Source organism: Vipera berus (genome assembly GCF_964194415.1).
Source record: "Vipera berus genome assembly, chromosome: 2".
In the NCBI taxonomy this organism is placed as follows: domain Eukaryota; kingdom Metazoa; phylum Chordata; class Lepidosauria; order Squamata; family Viperidae; genus Vipera; species Vipera berus.
In genome coordinates, this window is record NC_138203.1 from 45,997,445 (window position 1) to 46,016,020 (window position 18,576).

General features: G+C 39.2%; 1 protein-coding gene across 6 annotated transcripts in view; it reads left to right on the forward strand.

Moving 5' to 3' along the window:
- The first annotated feature begins 1,626 nt into the window (after nucleotides 1–1,626).
- Nucleotides 1,627–18,576, forward strand: part of PAM (peptidylglycine alpha-amidating monooxygenase) — a 152,869-nt gene continuing 135,919 nt past the window's right edge. For 4 of the 6 annotated variants that reach the window (XM_081320261.1, XM_081320264.1, XM_081320265.1 and 1 more), the window contains exon 1: nucleotides 1,627–1,737. The gene's annotated coding sequence lies outside the window, so the exon portion shown is untranslated. Of the gene's footprint in view, nucleotides 1,738–1,911; nucleotides 1,931–2,503; nucleotides 2,520–18,576 lie in introns of those variants that run through there. The other 2 variants (XM_081320262.1, XM_081320263.1) reach the window with 2 other exon arrangements.

The window sequence follows — 18,576 nt, forward strand, 5'->3', positions numbered from 1 at the left end:
AAAAAAAAACAACACTGAGGCAAGTGCTGAGTATATGGAAACCCAGAGTACTGCAACTATGGATGTGACCAGTTTCCCCAAATAAATCACCTGGAACCATCTGCTTAGGCCAGACGAGAACCTGCCAGGAAGCACTGTATTACCATGTGAGCATAGGACACTTGTACCATTTCACATTCAGAGCAACTGCTTCAGCTAAAAACACTTCAAATTCAAAATAAATTGCGTGTCTCTATAAATTTCCCTGCATAGTCAAAATCGCTAATTTTCATACCACTTCCATTTTCTGTGTACAATTTTAGTAACTCCATTCTGGTGGCAAATCATTATGGAGGCATTGTTTGAAATGAAAGCCACACAGTTCTCTAGATTTAGTCCCAAATTAGATATTTTCAATGGTTTCTTTTTCAGCAGCTGTACAGCACAGAGAGCTACAGACACATTCAGAAAGGGAGCCTTAACAGAAGGCTGACTTTTCAAAGACAGAATTAGAAGAATACTTCTGTGCCAGAACTACTGTATTATTGTATTTATAAATTCCCCAAGAGTTTGTTCTTGTCATTGGAGTATAAAAGTAGCTCACTTGAGTGTTGGCCGCATTCTCTATTTCTTGGCTATGGGGGATGACTGGAAACACTGCCTACCAGTTTACTGAAACTGTCATTCACAGAAAAAGGCAAATTACACTGCGGTAAAATACCCTTGTACTTACCCAGCAACTTGGAAACTCGGCTTTAAAGCCTCTCATCAACCTGCTTTTTCTGCTGTTGCTCAGGGGTCCTATCTAAATGTCTCTGTAAAAAAGCAAGGGGGTGGGTGGGTGGGGGAAGATTCATCAGAATAGCCTGGGGGTGGGGAAAAGAGGGGATATGATATCCCCTTACTCTCATGGAGAATGTCCCAATTTGGCAAACAGATCTTCAAGGAATGTGGTTTTTGTTGTAACTTCCAAGAGAAGAAAGAATGAAAATAATTCACCACAGGGTCTGACCTAGTTTAGTCTTATTCAGTCAATTTTATTATTTGGATATAACTTGCTTTGTACCTGTACCGGCAAGAGCTACTGCTACCTGGCCACATCGACTCATACAGACAGCAATCACCTGTACATGCGGGCTAAGTGCCCGCGTGTGTACACGAAACCACAATCAAGTGTAGTTTCAGAGCAGGTCTTGGCAAAGAAAAGAAAAAAGTCCTCTTGTTGCCCCTGACATGCCACCCACTCATCCTGTCCGGGCGTGCACATCTGTCAGCGGCTCCAGCGGTTGGCTTCAGAGAAGCTCTTTGGAGGTCCCCTTTCGTTCCCTTCCTACCGCTCTCGTCGAGAACGGGGGAGCCGCTTTCTTTGCCCTGCAAGGCGAGGAGATTCCCCGCCGCCGCCGCGTCCGCGTCCGGCCTCTCAGACCAAGCCTTGGCCTCCTAATCTCACTCGAAGCCTCTTCGCAAAGGCGGCGGCGGCGACTCTGAGGAAAAACAAACATTTCCCCCTCCCAGCAGGCAGGGAAAGCAGGGCCGCCGCCGGTACATATTTGGGTTTGGGAGAGGCGGAGCGGCGAGCTGGCAGGGGAAGGGCTTAGGGCGGGCCTGGGCAACTCGGGGGTGGGCCCTGGCTCTTCTTGGCTCGTCGTCAGAAAGGCAGCGATCGCCACCGTCTACTCCAATCCGGGAGGAAAAACCCCCGGAGGAGGTCGTGGAGCAGTTGGAGAAGGCGGCGGAGAGGCAACAGCGGGCTGGGCGGTGAGTAGCTGGAGAGGGCGGCTGAAGAGCGTCTCCCGCGAGCTCAGCGGAGGACAAGTTGCGCCAGGGCTCCGCTCCAGGGCCAGGCGGGCGGGCGGGCGGCGGCAGCAATTCCCGTTTGCTCCGCGGGCCATCTCGCCGCTCCTTTCCGGACTCCTGGTCGACTCCCGTGTTTTTCGCCCTCGTCCTCACGGTGGGGCTTGCTTGTTCTGCACTCTCTTCGCTCGATCCAGCCCTCCCGGGCAGCTTCTTGCTCGTTTTTCCTTCCTTTCCTCTCCTCTCCTGTCCCCTCCCGGTGCCTTTTCTTTCTCTCTGGACCTCGCCGCGTCCGGGTTTCCCGCCGGGCACCTGCCTCTTCTCGCCTCCTCCCTCCCGCCCGCTTTTGTCTACTTGGGAACGTGCGCTTTTTCTCGTCGGCTCCTTCCCCGGCCGAGAGCGGTTCCGGCGCTGCAGCTTTTTGGGTTTTGCTGTTGGAACAACTTTTTTTTTTTTTTACCCCTTGCATCTTGGAAGGTGCCCGGCCAGAGCTGGATTGCGAGAGCAAACTTGGGCACTGCCCTGTTGTTTGGGGCGAAGGGAACGTAAGAATCGGGTACGTGGGGCATCCCCGAGTCGGAAGCGGCTGAGCTAATTTGGCTGTCCTCCCTCCCTCCCCCGCCCGCCCCATCCCCCTCTCTTCTAAGCCGGCGATTAGGAGGCTTTTGGAGGCTGCTTGTTCCGAGGTAGCCTGGACGAGGTGGAGATCGGCGACCGCGAAGATCCTTGGGAGCTGCGGCGACTGAGTGAGTGAAAGATTCCTCCGGTAGATAAACCCCGCTTTGGTAGTGAGGGATTTATCTCTTGCCGAATTTTCGTTTCTGTTTTGCTTTGTGTTTTTTTTGGCCCCCTTTCTATTTACGATTCGCCTAAGGCAGCGTTTTCCAACCTTAGGAACTTGAAGATGCGTGGACTTCAACTCCCAGAATTCCCCAGCCAGCTATGCTGGCTGGGGAATTCTGGGAGTTGAAGTCCACGCATCTTCAAGTTCCTAAGGTTGGGAAACGCTGCCCTAAGGGGGAACGACAGCGGGTTTTGTCACAGCAAACTCTCCCCACACACACACTCCCCGCTTCCCTCCCGCTAGAATAGATTTGAGTGAGCCAGCCCGGAGTGACGAGTTGTGTTTTTGTGTGTGTTTTTTTTTTGCTTTTTTTTTGGTCTCCTTCAAGTTTTCTATCCCGTCTTTTCTTAATTGACGCCGGATTGTGCAGAAACGCTCCTTGGCGCTTTTGGAGTGCACGTCACTCGATGTTTTTTGTCCTTGCTCGGTTTGGCGAAGGCGCCTGTAAATGAGACTGGGATTCGAGAGGACCTGTGGTACCAAAGCTGTTCTGTAGCGGTCGTTTGTCTAATTAGGGGAAAGTGATGCTTGTGGCTTTTAAGTAATGTGCGCATTGTTCTGACCTTATTAACTGTTCTTGCAGTGACAATAGGGTGAGAGTGGATCGCAGTGTGCCAAAGGAACCGACTCGCCAGACATGGAGTTGGCTTGTCTGAAAGTTAACATATAAGAAAGGTCAGGAGAAATGCAGAAAATAGAACTTTTGGAAAATAGGGGAAGAGTTCCTGGTTTCTGTTTTATCTCTGATACGCTTACTTCTCCAACTGCTTGCCCACTTTATTTCTGTCTCTCACTTTTAAAATGGCTTTTTCTGCCATCAAGCCAATTATGACGCTGAGCTACATTTATTATGGCTTGGTTCCTAACTTTATGATGATATACTTTTAAACATATCACTTTCTATTATTTCTTCGAACAGTGGTGTTTTTGGTTTCAGACTATGGAGGGAAGTAAGCTATTGTCATTGTGCTTTCTGAGACTTCGGCAGGCATGGCATTATGAGAATATTACTTTTAGTATTGCAGTGTTTAACTTCAAGGTAAACATGCAACATCTTACACTTAATTATAGATTGAATTGTGCTGTTTTTCTGCATATTGTATCAAGAACCATGTAGTAAGAAAATAAAATTTTGGCAAATGAGAGGTTCCCTAAAATGCTGTAAGTATAATTCTTTGAATTACATTTTTAGATTATAGGGCAAGCCTGATTACCTTTTCCAGAATTCTGCATTATAAGTCTTACTGACTTTTAGAAGAATGGATTCTCATAATGTCTTTGAATGGGATAAGGAGAGCTAAAATGATATAATCCACAAAATGTATTGCTGCTTCCTATGCAGGTTTGATTTTTGAAATATTTTATTAACAGGCAATGAAATAATGAACATAGTGCAGGATTGGCATAATTTACTTAAGATAAAGCATTGTTGTTTGTCATATGTTGTTTTTGGTGATTTGCGGCTGCACAAATTTGATAAATATAGGAGACACATTGCTTCATAAACTTCATTGCACTGTTGAGACTATAACTTCTCAGTGGAAGTAATGGTTTCAAGAACATTGAATTTGTGGTTGCTATTTGATTTCTAGATAAGTACTACTCATAAATATTGAAATATGTTTTTAGTGTTCAACTTGACCTTTTGGAGCATATAATGATTATATGTAATTTGCTCATAAAAGGTGGTCTTACATGAGCCACTTTTATTTATTCATCCATTTATTGAATTTCTTTGAATCAAAATCACACTTTAAAAGCCTCTGTAAAGTGAAGCTAGGCATTCAATTCAACAAATGCTGTAGGATCAGTGACGCTGACATAAGCATATACTATTATGTTTATCTTATAACAATTTTCATATTATTATACAATGAACATTCAGATGACATTTTAGAAATAGTGATGCTAGTAATTCTCTCCCAGATTTGGAGTAGGTCGGAAAATCCAAATATGGGTGCCATTCTATATTGGAAAACTTTTGTATAAAGCAGATCTCCAAATAGTTTTCTTATTTTAGTCATACTTAGCTTTTAGGAAGTAGATTACAAGGCACATTAATACAGCTTCGCAGCTTACTGTCTGAATAGTATATTGTGCAGTTTATCACCATTAATTTAAGGATTTTAAAGCACCAGCTAATTTTAAAGGTTTAGCTAAAGGGAAAAGAAAGGCAACAGGGTAGCTGATGCTGTTTCAGAGGTTATATGAACCACTTATTACTAATATTAGGAATTTTAACTCTTCTTGGGGTTATTAGAAAGAAGTATATTGATTGTATCATGACCAAAGCATATCCAGCATGTCTATATGTTTGTTTGTTTGTTTTGCTTTATGGTAGGACATTGAAGAGAGCAACTTTATCGTAGTGGTTAAGATACCAGACTAGAAACCTGGAGACTATGACTTCTAGACCTGCTTTAGGCATAAAACCAGGGTGACTTTGGGCCAGTCGCTCTTTCCAGTCCTAGGAAAAAGGCAGTGGTGAACTGCTTCTGAAAATTTTGCCAAGAAAACCACTGGAGTAAACACTGACTCAAAGGCACAAAATAAATATTGCTGAACATTTTTTACTATAAAAAGAAAAGGGATCTCTTGCTTGCTTGTACTCCATGATGAACAAGCTGGAATAAAAATTAGCTTCTTAATCTTGCTATCAACTCCTATTAATTTTGCAACTTTTTAAAAAAAAAATACAAAGCTGTTTATTATTATTTATTCATGCCTATTTTCTTCAAATTGAGTTTTCCTTAGAAAGTCAAACTTGTTTTTTGACCAAGGGCTTGTTTCAGGATACTTTATTATAGAATATATTATCTGACTTCTATACATCTTTTGTTGACATTGACCAACTTTATTAGCATTTTTCCTAATCGTATCAAGATGAATTTCATCTTATGGCTAACTAGGCCACCTTGTATATAAGCAGATGTTCTTTCATTGTATGGGTAATTTTGTAAGTAGGCCCATGTTATGTGTTAATAGGTCTGTAAGGCACACTTAACGGTATAATTCTAGTGCTGAATGCTACCAAGTTATGAATTCTGTATTCTGTAATGTACATTTTAAAGTTGTTCATGTTAAAGAATTTGAATTAAAGAGGTTTTAACAATTACTGTCTCCCAAAGTGGATTTTCTACATCCATAAGATGTACAGAAAAGGACAACCAAAATGAGCAAAGATCTGGATCAATTCCTTGAAGAAAATATATCATTTACATCTTTTTAGCATAGAAAAAAAGATAAATGATAGAACTGTATAAAATGGAAATGGTGAAGAGGAAGAGGTTTCTCGCTTCCTTTCTCCTAATCCCCATAATACTAAAAGGGTATTAAAGGCATTAAAAACAATTACTACATGGCACATGGCTGAACAATAGGAATTTGATACCTTCAGATAAAGTCATGAGCACCAATGTGTTATAACTGAAATTGGAATTAGACAAATTCATGAAAAATTAAATTATACTATTGATTGATGATCGCTAACCATAGCAGTTTTCCAAATTTGACAATGTTAAGATGTGTAGATGACAACTCCCAGAATTCTCCTAGAAGCATGCTGGCTGGGGAATTCTGGGAGTTAAAGTCCACATATCTTAAAGTTGCCAAGTTTAAAAAACACCAAACTAGAGAATCATAGGCAGGATACTTTCCCCGTACTGCTTGCTGGTAAACACTGGTAAGAAAGCATTGTTAATCTCCTGTCTTTCATTTGCATTTGTCATGACATCTGTTGGACAATGCTGAAATAAATCATCCTTAATTGTGATGCTCTCTTTGCAAGTTAGTTCTGACCTAGCCAAAAAAAAAAAAACTAAAAAGGGAGAAATACTCAATTTTTAAATAATTTAAAAAAGATGTCTTGAGGAAATTTGTGTGCAGTCATACTTTTCATAAAGTTTTAATAATTTGTCAGCTGATTTATTCTTTCCATCAGTGGTCCCCAACCTTTTGGGAACCAGGGACCGGTAACGTGGAGCGAGGTTTTTCCGTGGACCAGAGGGTTTGTGGTTTTGTGTGCTGCCTGCATCTCGCAGATGGGGATTTGCTTGTTTGTGCGGACTGATTGCTGGCATACCGTGGCCTGGTACTGGTCCATGGACCGAGGGTTGGGGACCACTGCTTTAGATAATTCAGTGTCACTTAGCTTAGTTCACTAGCACATTTGTATGAATGTGTCTTTCAAAAGTCATATAATTGCAGTCATATAATTGCCAGTTGACTACCTCTAAGCCTTGAATTGCAGTTGTCTGCCTGCCTGCTATCCTCCTTCTCTCCCTTCCCATTCCTTCCCCAATCTTAGCTTGGGAGAAAGGAGGAAAGTTTAACAAATAGACAAAATCTTATTGATTGGTCAGTACAAAAGTGATCAAGAACATCCTTGTGCAGTGTTGATCAAACTTGGCAACTTGTAATATGTGTGACCTCAACTCCCAGAACTCTCCAGCCACCATGAATTCTGAGAATTGAAACCCACATACCTTAAAAGTTGCCAAATTTTAAAAATACTGTATTGGCCTAGTATTCCATCATCCATAATCAAATTACTGTTGTATGAAACGTAATCTGTTTGAGCCTGTTGTTAAGAGATACAAATTCAATCACCTAGCACAGTGATGGCGAACCTTTTAGAGACTGAATGCCCAAACTGCAACCCAAAACCCATTTATGTATCGTCGGGTGCTGGGTGGGCATGGCCCATTGAGTGGGTGTGGTCCATTGGGTGGGCGTGGCTGTGGTGATAACGACAGACTGGGTGGGACTAAATAGTTCAAAAAATCAATTCCAACTTTGCAAGATCTTTTTTTTTCCCCGCGAGAAGTTGAAATTGATTGATTGAACCTTTTTTTTTTTGCACATGGCGGCAGAGGCCTAAAGCGAAAAAGTTTTATAAAACCCAGCTGAAGGCCTAGGACTGGGCCGACGGTGTGCGTACCCTCAGAGAGGGCTCTGTGTGCCACCTGTGGCATGAGTGCCATATGTTCGCCACCACGGACCTAGCATATAGCCGGTTTTATTTATTTGAACATTTAGAGAATTTCACAAAAATAAAAGAGTCGTCATGGGTTTGTTTTACTTGAAGAGTACTTTGTAGGAGAGAATAGCTGCAGATAATGCCTATCAGCAGGCTCTGTTCTAATATGTCATCTTTTTTCTATACCTGCTTCCCAGGGCAAACATCTGAGGTCCAGTTTTGATCTAATTTCCAATTGCCAGAGATATAGGCCTAATTAAGATAAAAATTCACATTTTGTACCTTTATGCACATAAAATGCAGCTTCCACATTTGTAGTGATGGAAAAAGAATGTATTTCTTTAAAGAATTGTTAATTTCTTTCTCGTCTTTTATTTTAAAATAAAATAGCAAACTGGTAATTGGGGGATGGATTTATAGCCAGCTGCATATGTAGGCTTTTGACCTCACATTGTTGCTCTTCCCTTGCCCTAGGATAGCATTCTAGCTTCTGATGTGTAAGAATGTACAACTTCAGTCAGCTGTCAACCTTGCAGCTTCTGATTAGTTCTGTCAATCTGATGTCAGTTTCGGGCCCTGCAAAGTACTTACAAGAAGAAATGCTGTGACTTAAATATTACATGCTTCAGACAGGTGAAAAGGCAGTTATCTTCTAAACCCTGAAGCTCTTGTCAAGTTTCATTTTATATGGCTAGGAGAATTTCACATAATGGAACCAGTGCCTTAAAATAGGCATGGGGTAGTATGTACAGTGTGATGCTGTGCTATGTACAAAGTAATTCTCCTATACCTCACATGAAGTTTAATTAATTAAAATGCTCTTTTCTGACCTTGCAACTTTGAATTATGTTTATTAGCCCTACCAACTCCAGCTCCATAGCACGTAGCCAGGGTAGAATTGAGAAGTGAGAATTGTGGTAAGGACAACAAGTTGATGAATACACTGCATAAAGAATGAGTATTGGCCATCTTAGATTATTAAGGCATTAAAATAAAGTTTAGTATATTGCTAATCCGACATCTTTGAAGTTACATATTATTTTATTGAGTTGTTACATTTACACATAGACATACTGTATATAGAGCTCATTAGCCTTATGTCTTCGCTTAGGTCTGAAAATTAGTACTAATTTTTATTTTTAGCTTTAGACTTTTTCTATCATCCTTTTATCTTGATTCCTGGCCTAACAGTTATAATAAACTTTTCAGGTGATGGGATCTGTACAACAATAGCTCTGTGAGCTACGATTGGCTAAGAGAGAAGGATTTGATTCCACATAACATCCTAAGCTGTGATTTAAGAAAATGTGTTTCTTTGACTTGTATGAGTGACTTGTATGAGTGCTTAGTTTATAGCAACAATGGGAGGCACACAAATTAAAAACAAGCATAAAATCAAAACCAAGGGACAACCAAGGCTGTTAGTTGATCTGCAGTGGCTCCTAGACATGGACCATTCAACATTCTAACCCAATGTCAGATATTGGCTTACCAAGTTGTGCAAATCCGGTCATTTAGTTTCTCAGTCATAACATATAGCTTAGCATGTGGAACACAATAATGAGTGAGAATGTAACAAACGTTTAACACAGTAGGCCAGTGTGCATAATATCTTCCCATCCTCTTGTTTCAGTGTGCTCCCCATTTAAGATTTTTTTTACCTGATTCAGCTACTAGATGCACATCTGTGCTTGCTTTTGAAACATGTTTGGGTTCTAACCATGTGTGTCCACAGAAGAATGTGAAAATGACAAAACACACATGGACAGATGGTGTCTTTTTTATATTGTGATGTTATGTGTAATAAGTAAGGAGCAGATCTTGTGTTTCGATGTTATGATACACATTTTCTCAAACAAAATCCCCTGTTAGTGTGAATGCTCATGTTTCTAACATTGCTTTATTGAAGATTTCAGTACTGCAGTTGTTTATCTTCTCTTTGTTTTGTTTTAAGTAGTTTTAAAAAGAAAATCTGCTCTTCCTCTCTGCTGAGTTTTTAGAACAACTTTAAGATATGTAGATTTCACCTCCCAGAATTCCCCGGCCAGCATATATTTTAGATGTATGGCAGACTTGAAAAGTATAGATCCATAATTTGAATTATTTCTCTGCGATATTATCAACAGAATAATTTGTGATGGTCTGTTAAATGAACTATTAAAGGACTGGAATGAATTCATACTTATGTTACTCCTGAATGAATAGCTGTATGGATAATTATCTGAACCATTCAGCGTAAGCCTTTTATTTCTTTATGATTAAGAAAAATCTGAATTGTCTTTTGTCCTAATATTCAGAATTACATCTAATTTTGCTAAAGTTAAGCAGGTATTCTTTGTTTATTCTGATAATTTCTTTTAGTCAGGTGTAATAAAAGTAAGCTGGTTGTTCGACAAAAATAATCTTACATAGTCTAAGATCAATATTTAGTTATATACTACTAAAATTTTCTTGTCTGATACTTTGTAACCTTCAGTTGAGTTGAAATGCTGCAAAAATATTTCAACAAAGATGCTTCAAGTGGGCTAATGTACAGACCTGTTACTCCCAGGGGAATTAAATGTTGGAAATTTTTTGTTGCCTTAGTGTGGCTGCAGTGCTGCTGTTCAGTACTGGTACCACCATCAGCTACTGTCGCGTGATCCTCACTTTCAAATTCCCTGACAATTTTGCACAAATTGATGGGGAACTCAGAAGGAGCCAATATGATTTCCAATGCTCCTACACTCCTTGCCATCTTCCCACTAACAAAGTTTTGCTCATGGGAAACTTGCAGGGAGAAAGTCAGTGGAAAAATGGTCCAATCCTTGTGTTCACTTGTCAGCCACTTGTGTTCTCCCTCACTTCCTCTCACCCATCATTAACCATTTATCTGCCTACTGTGAAGGGGAGGGAGGGAGGGAGGAGAAAAGAGGATGGAGTGAGGTACATACCTGTTGCTGGGAAGGGGAGAGAGGGAAGGAGGGGAAAAAGAAGGAAAAATGAGAAAGAGCTAGAGAGGGGAAGAAGTGTGAAAAGAACAGGCAGAGACAAAGAGAGAAGGAGGGAGGGAGAAAGGAAGCAAGGGAGAGAGAAACGAAACAAAGGAGGGAAGGAGAAAGAAAAAAAGGAAAAAGGAGAGAAGAAAGGAAGATTTCCGACTCTCACTGCCAACTTCCCATAAAAAAAAACATATGGAAGCTGACAGCATGTTAGAAATTATTCCCACTGATTTGGCCATGCATGGTCATTCTGCTTCCCTGCTTAGGTAAGAAAATATTTCTGAAATTATGATCCAGTGGGTACAGAATTTTGCTGTAAACTGTAGTATTTCTCTTTTGTGTTTTATTTCTCTTTTGTTGAGTTATTTTAACTCACTCAAAACCATTCTGTTTGCATTTCGGGATCAATGTTTCTGTAATGCTTCCTGATGGTGGGGGTGATGATGATGATGAGAATTATTTGAATCCCACCACTGCTCATGATCATTTCTTGATGGTACTGAACTCAAGCTATTCTTCCAAACTTTGTGTTTTGAGTCTTTGTATTTTCTGATGAGTATGTAGGAAATGGGGGGTGAGGTGTTACCCCCCCGTAGATAGGGCCCGCAACTTGGGCGTCCTCCTGGACTCACGGCTCAGTTTGGAAGATCATATAGGAGCCGTGGCCAGGGGGGCTTTTGCCCAGGTTCGCCTGGCACGCCAGTTGCGGCCCTATCTGGACCGAGATGCCCTACGTACTGTCACTCATGCACTTGTGACCTCCCGGATAGACTACTGCAATGCTCTCTACATGGGGCTGCCCTTGAGGACCACTCGGAGACTTCAGCTGGTGCAGAATGCGGCCGCGCGAGTTGTGATGGGGGTCTCCCGATACTCCCATGTAACACCTCTTCTCCGCAAGCTGCATTGACTTCCAGTTGCCCTCCGGGTGAGATTCAAGGTGCTGGTGATGACCTATAAAGCCCTAAATGGCATGGGTCCAGATTATCTTAGGGAGCACCTGCTGCCAGCGTCAACTTCCCATCGTCCTGTGCGCTCCCACAGGGAAGGCCTCTTCAGGGTCCCGCCGGTCAAGGATTGCCGACGGGTGATTCCCAGGGCATTCTCTGTGGGCGCGCCTGCCCTATGGAATCAGCTGCCGGTGGAACTCCGGATCGACCCCGACCTTCGCTCGTTTCGCCAGGACCTAAAAACCTGGCTATTTGAGCTGGCCAGCCTGGACTGAGGGGTTTTTAAGGTTTTAAATTTAATTTTAAAGTGTTGGGGCTATTAATTTAATTGTATTTTAATCTGTATATTGTATCTCTTTTTTAATTTGCCCTGTAAACCGCCCTGAGTCCTTCAGGAAAAGGGCGGTATATAAATCGAATAAAATAAATAAATAAATATATAGACTCCTGTTATGATTTGTGGTTTGGGCTTGTAATCCCACATAGGTGTTAAAAGAATAATGGAATAGCACATTTCTTATTTCTCTTCCTTTCTGGAATGGCCCATACAAATAAATTGTCTTGGAGAATTTTAAAAATCATCCTCACACACCTTACTGTGGCTGAATAAGAGCTCAGTGTGAGAATGCATCCTGTCTATATAGCTATCTATGTAGATATCTACAGATAGTCCTCATTTGGTGACCATTTGCAATTAATTTAGAATTAATCCTTTAAGGGTCTGCAAAGCAAAGGATAGCTGAAGTAAGATCCTAAGCACAGTCACAGTTCCACTTGACAACCATTTCACTTAACAACTACTGTAAGTTGCCAGTACAATTGTGTACAAATGACAGCCTTTTGCACATGGGTTGAGGCAGAGGGAGGTGCTGGAATTGTTTGAGCTGGTTGCTTAAATATCACATCACACTTCAGTTATGAACCATGATCTTCCCAGAAATAGTAAAACCAAAGATCATATAATATTGTTTTTAGATCTGTTAACCTAGGGAGAATTAACATTTTAAAGTGTATTTGCTAGAATAATTAGTTTTCCCTGGTAAAGGCCATTTGAAGAAGAAAAAAATAATTGGAAACCGTGTCATTTAAGCACTATAGCCATTAAATTTGTTTTGAGGTTAATTTGGGGTTTTCCTATCTCTGAACCCTTTTTATCCATTTGTCTATTCATTATTATTATTCATGGTTGCTTGGGCTGCTTACAGTTGAGTCAGCATGCAAAGAATCCCAATTTCTCCACCCAAAGCTTAGAGAAATAATAGCAAAGTATATCTGTGGGCTTCATTTATGAGGAATTAATGTTACAAGTGGTAACTGATTGTGTTTATTAAGATCAGCTTGGATTAAGATTCTGACCTGGAAAAAGAAGGAATTTAACAGATTGCATGGAACATACCATTACTTGCCTTACCTCAACCTCCTTACACCACTTTCATTCTTTCAAAACAAAATCACTTATTCACACAACACTACCTCGATACTTTTCTATCAGCAGGCCTGGGGACCCTAGGGTGATACAGGGCCAACCAAGTGCTGAGGTTATTGTGTGGTTGCCACCATGTGGGAGATATGGGCTCTTACACTGTGAAATTTTAATTTTGTAAACCACCCAGGGCATGAGTTGGGCAGCCATTTGTTTAACAAATGAACTCTGTTCAGTTAAACTGCTTAGCTTCTTAAGCACTCAGAGACATAGATTTAAAACAAATGCAGTCCTCTTTGTAGGTTCAGTCTGTCTAATTATTAAAGCAAATTATCCAACTAGAAGCTGTCTTGGCAGTAGAAGTTTATATCATTTTGCTCATTCCTTCCCCTATAGGCAATTCTGGAATGGCAGCCCGAGCTGATGACTTTAGGCATTCCTTTTCCTTTATAATAACCAGCTCATTTACTTCCACCTGGGTTTTTTTATGTGAGTGAACAGCTCTGTTCCTCACTAAGGATGTGAACTATTTGAAGGCCAGGTCTCTGAAGGATTGAGGGAGTATAGAAGTCCAGTAGCAGTTTCTTTTGCTTTCTCTCAGCTGTCACCTTGACTTCAATGTCTCCCTCATCCTTCCTTTTCCTCTCTGAAAGGCAAGCTTTCTTTTCTTAGCACTGAAAATTCTCACTATCTAATGATGAGGTATGCTCCCAAGGAGATGGTGTTTCTCTTCACCACATGCCAACTTAATGTTTGAAGACTTGCCTTTTTCTGGTACCAGTTTTAATTGTCATGCTTTTTCTTTCATGGTGTGCCATCAATACAGTGTATACGTTTTCTCCTCATGTGCATTTCATTAGTTGGTGCATGGTTGGATGACGGGCTTCAGATGCAGAACATACCCCAGGGGTCTTCAAACTTGGCCCTTTTATGACTTGTGGACCTCATCTCCCAGAATTCCTTGGCCAGGCACACTGGCTGAGGAATTCTGGGAGTTGAAGTCCACAAGTCATAAAAGGGCCAAGTTTGAAGACCCCTGACATAACCCAAAGGGTATGTGTTTAAAATTGCATTGATCATGTATGTGTGCCTTGTGACTCAGTTTTTTTGCACAAGTTTTCTTGGAAAGCTTTTTCACAAGTGGCTTGTCATTGCTTCCTAGGGCTGAGATAGTAACTGGTTCAAGGTCAGCCAACTGGCTTTGTGCCTAAGGTTGGACTAAAATCTCCTAGTTTCTAGCCTAGTGCTTTATTGACTACACCAAACTGACATTGACCTTATGGCATATTAAATATAATAAATGTTGCTTTCTTAATTCAGTGATATGGGCCCATAATTGACTTCCCTTTCTGTAGAGCCCCATTCATGTGAGGGTGTCATAATTGTCTCTCTGAATACGCATTAAATATTTTTGGGGGGGAGGGGGAGGGCAAGCAAATTTTTAGACATTGATGTCTCTTGTAACCGTGCAATGAACTCATGTAGTTGGATCTTTAAGTACTACAAATAATTCCTTTTCCCCCCATTCAACCCAGATCTGCTTTCAGTTTATTCTCAATTTTGCTGGTAGGTATCTTATAGTACCTGCTACTGGCTATGCATTTTTATTAAGTACAGTGTCAATATGATTTACTGTTTGTAACATTTCAGATGCTTCTAGTTTCAGGATGGTTCTTCAGGGATTTGGTACTACTGCTGTTTTTATAATATATAGAGTACCTTCCCATTTGAAGTGAGTTCACAATCACCCAATGTGACTATGATTTTTGATACATGGTTAAAGGATATGGGTCTGGCTTAGATTTCAATTTGTTTTAATCACTTTCATCTATTAGAATAGTGTGCACATTAGCATTATTATTATAAACAATAAGCATTGTTTCATCCCAGCCTTCATTCTGATTTCTCACCTGTCCATATCAGAGAAACAAGCATACCGTTCTTCCTCAAATCACTCTTCTTTTCCTTTGGAAGCATTGTTGCACTCTCTTGCTTCTTATGATTAAAAATGTATCTGTGCTCAGACATTCACTTATTACTAAAGTCAAAAGCCTTACTTTTTTAAGTTTCAGATCTGTTACCCATTACTTTTAACTATGAGTGTTCTTTGATAGCCACAATCTGAAAAGAAATCTTGAATACATTTAATGGGGGCAGATGATGGTACTTCATATGCTTTAGAATTCTACATTGTAGTTTTAAAACTACTTTGTTCATGCATGAATGTATTGTACATATCTAGTCACTATTAAGATTACTGTTTTCTGTTCGTTTTTGTGGCCAATTGCTCTCATTCATGCACTAACAAAATTATAATTGCTGGAACCATCACTGACTTTCCATGTTGCTACCGGTAGTAAGTTTTAGCTCACGTGGTGGTGGCTGCTCAGACTATCCGTATACTAAACTTTGACTTAATTGTCTTGTGGTTAACTGAGCATCTCCTCCCCATTAAAGAAGTAAAACTTAAATTTTTTTTCCAGTAAACTGGAAGTATATTTGAATTGATAATGTTCCCATCAAGCTTTTGCTTGAAATAGTCATAGTATTATTGAGCCCAAAATACATCTTGTAAAATATATGTGATAAAGTTTGCAAAATGAAATATAGTTTTTCTAAGAGAGGAATAACTGTTATCCTTAGGGACCAGTAAAATATCACTCATTCATATATTTTAAGTGTCTTACATTAAAGTAGTTTTGAGAGAATTCAGCTACTAGCATTATCACTTGTTTCTTACTTGGTTCCCTTTTTTGGCAGAGTTTTATGCAGCTTTTAGCTTCCTTAGTCTCATGTTCTTCATCCAGATTTTTCCTAGGCTTACTTACCTTGATGTGTAGTAATAAGTTTGGAATCTGCTAAGGCTATATATGTTCCTCTTTATGCAATTTCACACAGGTTTGATATGCGTAAATATGTCATGAACAGTGAGCTATCCAGTGCAGCAAATCCAACAGAAATTAAGGATGTGGTACTACTACTACTGCTAAGCTTGTAAGCCGCCCTGAGTCTTCGGAGAAGGGCAGGATATAAATGTAATAAAAATAAATAAAATAAAATGCTATGTGGGCCTTACAAGTTGGCCTTTCTAGCACAGCTCAGTATCCTTTCATTAGAATAAATTTCCTTGCCCTGTAAAAAAATTCAAAAATAAAGACCTTCAGTAATATTTAATTGTAGCATGATAATTCACTTGCTTAAACAATAAATTTGTATCTCTGTAACAAAACCATGTATAGTTTGTGTGTATTAAATGTTGCCTTTTTAATATAATAATTTAGTTGATAAAAGAAAAATATATGAGAGTCTCTCTTAGAGGGATATGGGCAGTCCAAAAATTAAATAAATAAGCAATTTTCCTTTTTTAAATAATTATATGGAATAGAATAGAATAGAATAGAATAGAATAGAATAGAATAGAATAGAATAGAATAGAATAGAATAGAATAGAATAGAATAGAATAGAATAGCAGAGTTGAAGGAACCTTGGAGGTCTTCTAGTCCAATCCCCTACTTAGGCGTGAAGCACTATACAATTCAATATTTGTATTCAGTACTCATCAATTATCACATATCCTGATAATAATTGTTAATAATACCAGAATACATTAAATTGAGTGTAAGAAGAACTACATTATCACGCCACATATGATAACAAGCATCTACATATCTATTTCTGTCTAAAAATCTAGATATAATTCTGGCTTATATATGTTGGAAGATTAATACAATCACACTGCCTCTCTCTTCCTCCTTCTCTCCATGTTTCCTATATTAAGTATTTTGTTTTTACTTTATTTTGTTTCTGTGAAATGAATAAGGATTAGGATAATTTCTCTGGAAAAATATCTATGATTGCATCTGTTTTATGTGGCAAATACCTCCATTTAAGTGGGAAAAGGAAACTTATATTAATATGGAGCAGTATAATCTGGACCCCTTATAAGAGTAAAGTTTGCACCTTTGCTATTATGCCATCAAATAATTAAACAATCATTTAAAGTGGCTAAAATCTTATATCAAATCTTTCAAGATTTCAGGACTTAACAATTTCCTTAACAACTTTTTTATTTAGCACATGGAAGGAATTTTGCATGCCCATAAGCTAATTTTGATACTACTGTCATATTCATACCTTTTTTAGTTTAACATAATTTAGTTTAACATAACATAACCACATAATCTTTTTATATTTTATTTATTATTTTATTATGTGAAACCTATTAACTAAAGAAAAAATATATACACACGCTACATATTGAACTATGCAGGTTGTTGTTGATAGTGGTGGAAATGAGCATAACACATCTCTGCAAGTATTTAAACCAACCAGCAGTTCCTTAAATCAAATCCAACTTTTCCTGGGATAGTGCCATAGCTGTGGAAGGCAAATTGCGAATTAAAACAGCTTGCACACTTAGGGATTTCTCCTGGTTACACATTTCTAATTAAATAAACCTTTCTTTGTCTTGCAAGTGCAAAATGTAAAATTTCTGCCACCTCCATGCATATCTGCAATATTCCCTTAGCTCTACTAGTATAACAATGTTAACAGACAAGGCACTCCATAATCTTGTCCTATATCTCTCATTAAGGAGTGCCACATTATCACTAATTGACTTCAGTCTACAACTCAGCTTCCAAACAGTATTGCAGTTCATGTATTCATTCAGCCGTTCTTTAGAACTGTCTTGGGGATATTGTGTATGTTCTTTTTTCAGCCTATGTCAAACAATTGCCAGGTGGCTAAAATTCTTGAGCTCTGTATCCCACAAAAATGTTAAGCATTGCAGATCAGATACCTAGCATGTTTTTTTATGCTTTCTACTCAGAATGAATGATGAAGTTAAATCACTATTTGTACACACCACAAACACTCACACACACACACACATATATGTATCATCATAACACAGAGCAACTCCATTTCAGTGGAATGATACTGAAAATAAATTGATATTTGTTTTGCACTTTGAATGTCTGGCTTCTCCTGCAAATTAAACTTTCTTACAAATATTTTCCAAAAGAAGTATTCCTTTCTTAAATAGAACGTGTCTCCAGATTCTATGTCCTTTGACAGGTGATTTAACAAAGGACTGAAAACCCCCACATTTTTGAAATGCATGCTGCAAAAATAGATCTATAAATCTTACTCTACATATTTTTCTTGATTATTTGCTATTTTTCCCTCATCACTTTCATTTTCCCCTCATTACTTTCAATTTTGCCCTTTTGGTGTCAGACACTAAGGAAACAAGTGTAGATCCGTAACATTTAAGTCTCCAGAAAGATTATAATAGTAATAATAATGAACAGTACAGAAACTTTTAAAACATTTTCTATATAAGGTGATTTTTTTACTCTTTAAATGTAACCAATATTCAGGTTTAATAAAAGCTAAAACAAGTAAATAGTATTTGTTGTTTTAGTAACAGCCTTGACAGTATGAATAACTTGATAAATAACGAATCTTTAGGATTCCTGAGGAAATTCTACCTGATAGCATTGTTATTTCCCTCTAAGTTATACAGAGTTGGCAGATACCAGGAGGGTGTCAGTAATTGATACAGGTGATGACACTTGTTAATAATTGTGTCTGAATTAATAGACCCTGGATTCTTTTGAGT